The sequence below is a fragment of the Toxorhynchites rutilus genome, chromosome 2 (assembly GCF_029784135.1).
Source record: "Toxorhynchites rutilus septentrionalis strain SRP chromosome 2, ASM2978413v1, whole genome shotgun sequence".
In the NCBI taxonomy this organism is placed as follows: domain Eukaryota; kingdom Metazoa; phylum Arthropoda; class Insecta; order Diptera; family Culicidae; genus Toxorhynchites; species Toxorhynchites rutilus.
In genome coordinates, this window is record NC_073745.1 from 221,129,311 (window position 1) to 221,137,226 (window position 7,916).

The 7,916-nt window shown below is 38.3% G+C and overlaps 1 long non-coding RNA gene across 1 annotated transcript; it reads right to left on the reverse strand.

Moving 5' to 3' along the window:
• Window positions 1-6,599: 6,599 nt before the first annotated feature.
• LOC129764903 (uncharacterized) lies at window positions 6,600-7,242 on the reverse strand. The gene is made up of 3 exons (XR_008741287.1): window positions 7,042-7,242; window positions 6,722-6,918; window positions 6,600-6,655 (listed from the first exon to the last, which is right to left on the reverse strand). It is a non-coding gene; the product is annotated as an uncharacterized LOC129764903 (long non-coding RNA).
• Window positions 7,243-7,916: the final 674 nt, after the last annotated feature.

Sequence of the window (7,916 nt, forward strand, 5' to 3'; positions counted from 1 at the left end):
CAAAAAAGAGTTTACGAAATACAATGCATTCTAAAATATTATCCAAAATAATAATGAAACACAAATTGATTTTTTCATAATTTGTTTGCCAAGATATGATGAGTATGAGAATTTGGCAGTTGTGCTGAGCTTTTTGATGGTTGGGAACTTTCTCGATTATTCAATTTTTACCAATTAAATTTCTTCCAGATTGAAAGTACAGTAATTTACATTTAACTCGACATTTAGCTAATTTGACGGACCTGTAATGCGACATATTTAGTTGAACATTTTTGTAAACATAGAGTTCGGGGTCCAAATTATGACCCCACATTGAAAGTCGACACTGTATCACTGTCATCGCAAATGTTCAATTACAGGTTAAAATCGCCTCCAATGCGACACTGAGTGGTGCTTCGGCATACCACATTAAGTGTAATTTACAGTACAACATGTCCCAAGCTGGATGGGAAGGAATTTTCCAACTGTGAATCCTGTGGCGAGTCGCAAAAGAAATCGCTAAACAGGAAGGTTTAGCCGAACAAGATGAGGATATCGAGTGATAACAAAACAATAAACTCTTTAGATTAAAGATAATTTTGTGATCCTGAAAAGGACTCTTTTTAGCCTGCATGTGAATCCAACGAGCGAACAAATCGTAATGAATGTATTTTTTTTGCCATCGCTGCCTTTTAACGCTCATTCGTTCGTCTCGTTGGACTCGCCCCTTTGGCTGAGTCTGCCGATTTTTCTCTATCCTGTGAGCGGGTACCGCTAAAGTACAAAACGCGCGGATCCGCTGAAAAATATATCATTCTCTTTCAAACCGTAAATCAGTGTGGTTGTATGGCATCGTTTCACATCACATCGCATCAACGGATTGGTGCCGGAGCACCAGTATACCTAATAGCGGTTATAGAATTTCGGCCGGCGGAGTGCTCGAGTTGGCTTGCAATGCTGCTCACGACAATAAGAAAACCCGCCTACAGAACAGAGCACATTTGGTTCGGTGGCAACAACTAGTTTCAGCGAGTGGCAAACGCAATCGCAAAACGGCAGCAGGTAGAAAAAGGAAAAAGTTTGTTTATACAGACTGCTTTGGTGGCAAAACCAGCCACCGTAAAACACGGCGCTTATCAGAGCCATTAAACCTTTTAAAGAAGAGTTATTAAAAGTTATTCACAATACCTATGCATTCTAAAGTGACATAATATGATATATAATTAGAACTGATTTATTTTGTTTATGCTTGTTTTTGAACTTATTGGTGGTTGGGGTCTTTGTTGATCATTCAGTTTTCACAAACCCATGCATGGTTCCCGAATTGAAAGTGGCTTCAAATTACAACACATTGTATGCAGGATGGCATTCACGATTTTCTCGGTAGCAAGAACTGCTTTCTTTGGTTGATAACTGATGTTGAAAATTGACTGAGGTTACATCTGCATTGTATAGGAACATAACTAAGGAGCAACATGATGAGCTATGTTTTTCCTGCTGCTCTGTTCTTATTTTAAAGGACTTTAATCCGAAGGTCATCCGTCCCTGTATTCACTGTTGGTTTTGACGTAGGACTACGTCTTTCATTTCTATACCGGGGTGTAAAATCAAAGTTTCGAAAACGAAAGCGTTACGCCGGAGACCGAGATTTTGAGCGTTAATAGCTCCTAAACAACTGAACGAAATGGTATGACAAAAACTTCATTCGAAAGATAAAATGTCTACGCGTTCTATACTTGTTACTTTCTGATCCAAAAACTTGTTTCAATAGTCTTAAAATTGCTTTCAAAACAGGCTATTGAAATCACCGATCGGTATAAAAGCGAGCGCCGCTCGGAAATCCACTCAGTTCAAATTGAACAGCGATTGGAGCATGTTGTCGCTGTTGTGGTGAAGCTCTTCGTTTATCATGAAAGCGCGGATGAACGGTGTCGCCAAGAGACGGTTTGTGCACCTTAGGCCAGAAGGGAATCCATCAGGAGGAGAGTGATGCCACAAACGGTTCCCCGGGAAGATCTCGAAGCAGCCGCTACACACACACATAAACGCGCGGAATTCTTTCCATTCGGATGCAATTCAGCATCGAGAAAGATCCGGGAAATAATCTGCCAGTTCCTCTGGGAATTTAAAAATACATTCATGTGAAAGAGTTTTTTTGAATGTTTTCTATCCATGTAACACTGTGACCAAATATGTTTCAATCAAGTGCTATTAACAGATGGTTATCGAGTTAGCATTAACCACTGGTGGGGTTCCAGTATCGAGGAAAATGTGGAAATATCTAATCGTTACTGAAAATAATCTGCCAATTCCTCTGGGAATTTAAAATAACATTCATGTGAAAGAGTTTATTTGAATGTTTTCTATCCATGTAACACTGTGACCAAATACATTAGGTTTTGTGATTTTTCAATCAATCGCAATTAACAGGATAGCTTCTGAAGATTATTCTTCCCCATCAGAAGGATAATTTCCGTATCCAATATTGTATGCGCCCGCAATCGATTCTTGCTCTGTCGCCGAAAGTTCCGAGCTCAGAGAGTTCATTCCCCTCTAGTTTGCCTTCCAAATTGCCATCGTAAACCACGCCTTCTCTCGATTCAATCACGCACAAAAAGCATACTTAAGCGATATTCGGGTGGTGAGACGCATTCATTTTTCGTGAGGACATCGACAAGACAACATCGTTGCTGAGGGTGCTGGTCGACGAAGGATCGAAATCTGCTCTGAAAATCAAGCAGTTTCGTTGAAAATGTGAGGGAGTACAGAGAAGCCGATCCTTCAGGAGAAGAGAAGGTGACCATCGAAGTAGCCGCTACACACACACATACACGCACGGAATTCTTTCCGTTTGGATGCCATTCAGCAGCGAGAAAGATCCGGAAAATAATCTACCAGTTCCTCTGGGAATTTAAAAATACATTCATGTGAAAGAGTTTATTTGAATGTTTTCTATCCATGTAACACTGTGACCAAATATGTTTCAATCAAGTGCTATTAACAGATGGTTATCGAGTTAGCATAAACCACTGGTGTGCTTCCAGTATCGAGGAAAATGTGGAAATATCTAAACGTTACTGAAAATAATCTGCCAGTTCCTCTGGGAATTTAAAAATACATTCATGTGAAAGAGTTTATTTGAATGTTTTCTATCCATGTAACACTGTGACCAAATACATTTGGTTTTGTGATTTTTTAATCTATCGCAATAAAGGATAGCTTCTGAAAATTATTCTTCCTCATCAGTAGGATATTTCCGTATCCAATATTGGATGCATAAAACCTTGTACCTCCAACGTAACGCTCTCGTTTTCGAAGTCCCCCAAATATTCATTCATTCAGAATGAATTCAGATTCAACTTCAAACAAATGATCTCTAAATCAACGATAGTCCTACGTCACCCTTGCGGTTGTACCATAGATATAACCCACTTCCTGTTTTTCAGAACGCTTATAGCTCATCTATTTCTCGACAGATCGTAAAGTTCGTCTCCATTTCATTTTTATTTACATTGTTTGCGGAGACTACAAATATTACAATTCATTCGTTTCCGAAACCACAGTTTAAGGTACGGTAATGTGCTCAATAGTGAAATATATGATAGTGAAAGAGCTGAGGACCACTATATGTGCATACGCCAAAAGATGCCCGGCGTTGAACATTGAATAAGTACAAAGCCTTCAGAAAAATATCAAGAAGCATAAGATAGTGAAAAAAAATTGAGAATGTTTGTAAAAAAAAAACGCAAAAACACAACATCAAAGGTTCTTTTCAGAACCTTCAACATGTTCATAAAGAGTAAACAGTAAACTAATCCATTTTTCAGTGAGATAGGTAGGTATTCACGTAGGAGAAGAAAATAGAACAATATATTTAAAATATATATTTAGCTAAAGCTGTCCCCTTGGTCCTACGTCACTCCGGTTATGTCCCCGACATTACCCACTCTTCTTTTTTGTATTGTTTAAATTTTTGATTGAATGAAATAAATTCCGAATTCAATTGAATTCAATATATATGCTTTGTGAGTAAAAAGATTGTACGAATGCCATGTAAGGTCAATTCATTCATTGTGATAGATTATGGTTCTGCGTTACAAGTAAATTTATTGACTGTCCTTTTACGATTGGTATGATTCCTAGAACTAACAAAATATGTGAACGGGCGAGTTATCAAACGATTATTGTTTTTTACATTTCCTTCTGAAGTTTGCATCTCTCAAGTGTACGTACTTCTCGAACCGCGAATTTGCTTGATTTGATAAACTTCAGGCACTCAGTTTCGATTTTGACATGTACGTCGAACGCATATTGTTGGCGTTATCGCAGCAAATGGTAATCATCATTTTGCCTAATCATCAAATGATATTCGTAGAAATATGAAGACATGAAGATGTGAAGGCATATCATTCAATGCAATCTTGAATAACCGAGCCAAAGCATTATGTTCGTACCCGCTTTTGTAATCCGTGTTAGTGCAGAAGTACCCCTTACTTGCATGAATCAACAATTTCAACTTGTACTTTTTATACTATAGAGGCTATAAACTTGAAAGATCATTCGCCTCTCTAGTGTCTGCACGATTTTCCCATGTTCCCATGTTCCCATGTTCCCATGTTCCCAGACCGTGTTCGTTATGTTATTCCAGTCGGAACAAAAATGCGTCCGACTTGCATGTATTCGTAATGCCGATTTCCCTCAAGCACCTTTGTTTTGAAGTTTTGAACACATTTTGGTGAGAACAATAGTCCCCGTACTTTCATGTGTTTGCAATGCCGACTTCCCCAAGGCTACTTGGATTTGATGTCTGTGATGGGGAAACCGTAAATCGGGCCAATGAAAACGAAGCAGTTAGAGCGTTTAGTTAGCGCTTAATATTTTACAGTTTTTTAATTGATTATCTAATGAGAAAAAACATTTTATTAATTGCGATAGACGCGTAGGAATATTCCCTATCAATTGATGCAAATATGTTTCCGATCAAGTAAGAAATGCTTGAGTTATAAGCATAAGCATTTCATTTTTAACTGCATGTTCTGTATTTAGGTTTTCATTTTACCCCCCAAATATTCCGGTTAGACGTAGTCCCACATCAAAAAGGAGCGCATGAAGTAGAACAATATCTATCTCGGTCTGGGCCGTGTATGTGGCAAAGTATGCGGAAAGCTTATTTGTCTTTTGTTTCGCTCGTTCGTATTAATCTTATATTGCTGCACCATGTATATTATACAAATGCTTACCAGTATTTGTGAGTCATGACATTTTCTGTTATGTTATGTCTCATTTAATGTCATAAATAGGGATGACAAAACATGAGCTAAAAATCAATTTTGGGTGTAGGGTTTGCTACATGTTGGGTAACGTTATCCTTTTGTACCATAAAATTTCGTTGCTGAAAAAGGCAAGAAAAAGGTCTCAATGACATTCTTCTGGTCTGGCTTCTGGCCAAGAAACCTGGTATCGATCTCAGGATCCAAATTATTTCAACTTATCCTACTCTTTCGTTACCTCGTTGGTATTATCCTTGGTCGGAACAACGCCTGTGGTGGGTCGTAACAACTAGATCGCCAGGTGATGCAGCATCGGTATTCTTTGGTAGTGAGTGCCTCTTTGTTATGTTTATAGCTCATGTAGTGATCTGTCCTCAATGGATACTCTATTATGCTTATGTAGATGGACGGGAAGGAGGAGTTGGCAAGTGGTGGTAAGAGAAGCGGACTAAACACCCTTAGGGCATCCATATACTAATACACAGCATTTGACAGCGTCAAACATGTCCGGGTCGCAAATGCAATTCGCGACTACGAAGCTGAATTTGACAGCTTGTGTGCGTGAAGCGAACGTCAACAAAGAATTGCAAAAAGAATGTGATTTTTAAACGCACCGTTTTTAACGTTTTTAGCAGAAATTTTCGTAATGGTGAGTATGTATCGAAAGAACTATCCTCTAGGATGCTAATTTAGTTAAATCACATAAATTTACTGCAGGGGAAAACGTTTTCTTATCGCATCCAAAGGACACTGTCTTTACTTGTGAAAAAGTAAACAAACTTTCAGGATACTAAATTTTAATAAAAATCTATAATTGTGTGCAAAATTTATCTTCCAAACGGTTGGAAAATGAGTTTTACTTATGCAGTGAAAAAAAACTTTGCTGTAGCTTAAGCTGAATTTAACTTATAAGTGTTTTTCTGTGACCTTGTTTCATGCATTATCAGGAGCCATCAGTCGGAGAAAATGAAACCTGCTACGTGGCTGTGGAGTTTGCGGATGTGTTCGATTACGCTGCGGGTGGAAGCCGTTTAGTCGTCGAAGGCGAAAGAGTATTCAAAGCTGGACATCTTTTAAAAGTTGGTGTTGAAGAAGTTCACGATGAAGGCTTCAGTATTTACTCGTCCTGCCTCCAGTCATCATCTCCAAGCTCGGAACCCAATACAATAAAAATTGGTACGAAAATCTCCTTCTCCAAATGGTTGTTTTCGTGTTCCTGTAAAGCTGGCAAAGGGAAGTGCAAACACGTCATGGCTGTTTTGTATCATTTGCTTAAGTATGTTTTATTTTATTTCTTTATTATCGCACATTTTGCACCAAGTTGGACTGTTTCACATTTTTTCAAAAGTGCGAAAATGTGAATGTGAATACTTGGAGAGTAGAAGTTCGACACGGTGAAATGGAGGCTACAAATACGGGAGGTTTTTGTAGGTTCTATCTTTAGCCGTAGTCGTTGGATCCAGTCCAGATACCGCGATTTGTCCGTTTTCGGAGGGAAGGCATGAAAAGAAATTCCGGGGCGATATCTCTGCTTACATCCGGGGACGACACAAACAATACGGCTTTTGAATTTTGCAGATTGTTCGGAGTCAGCCTCAAGCAAATTTCGTCCGACTTGCATGTTCTCCGGGCAATTTGCGCAGCTTTTGACGTCCATATTTCACACGTTCTAAGGAAAATATTTTGAAAAATATTAGAGCACTGATTGAATAGAAGCCAGATCTTTGTATTTTAGGTATTTTATGAACACTAAGCGGATATTTTTATATCAAATTACATTAATTCGGTTTACCTCTCTCGCAGGTAGATTGACAGAGGGTGTACTTCAAAGGCTATTTTTCAGTCATTTAGTCATTTTGTCATTTAGTCAATAAATTTTGGTTCGGAGCATCGAAACAGCTAAGAAAAACTATTTTTCAACAATTTACACTAATTGTAAGATAAACACGGTACAAGTTTTCGAGAAATCAGTATATTAATTATAGAGAAAATATGCAACGGTTTGTTTACATATTTTTCACTCACACGCGAAACTTTCATAGGTGGCGACACCGTACCTTCGATGACGCGAATTTGCGACCACTGTCACTCACGAGAACTGTCAAACTCTCAAGCTGGTGTAAATCAAGGCGCTTAACATACTGCCAGGTGGGTCAAAATGTGAAAACCACTCTACAGCCATGAATTTACAGGATGACATTAACACACTTCTAAAATAAAAAATAATGAATGAAAATTTACATTTCTGTTTCGAATATGTATTCTATGCAATACAGTATTACGTAATATTGAACTGGAATTGTTTCTGATGATGATTTTATATTATAATGGCGAGTTCTTGTGTATGTTTTGTGTTGTGATATATATAGCCAAACGGTTAAGAGAGCGTTGTGTTTAAAGTAATCGAATAACTTAAGAATCTCCATTCAAATTTTAAGATTGCGAAACTGCCTTCTTTAAATTTTCGCGAATTTGACGATTGTTTCGAGTTAAATATGATTAGCGAATGGGCGCACCTTGTTCCGTAGATCTGCCTTGAGTTCACCGAGTAGTTTGATAGTTTGGCAATGACAGGTAAATTTGCAACACATCTTGACTCGCGGATCATATCCTCTTGGCCGGGGCTTGGGACTAAATGATAACACTAGCGCTTCTAAGGACGACATT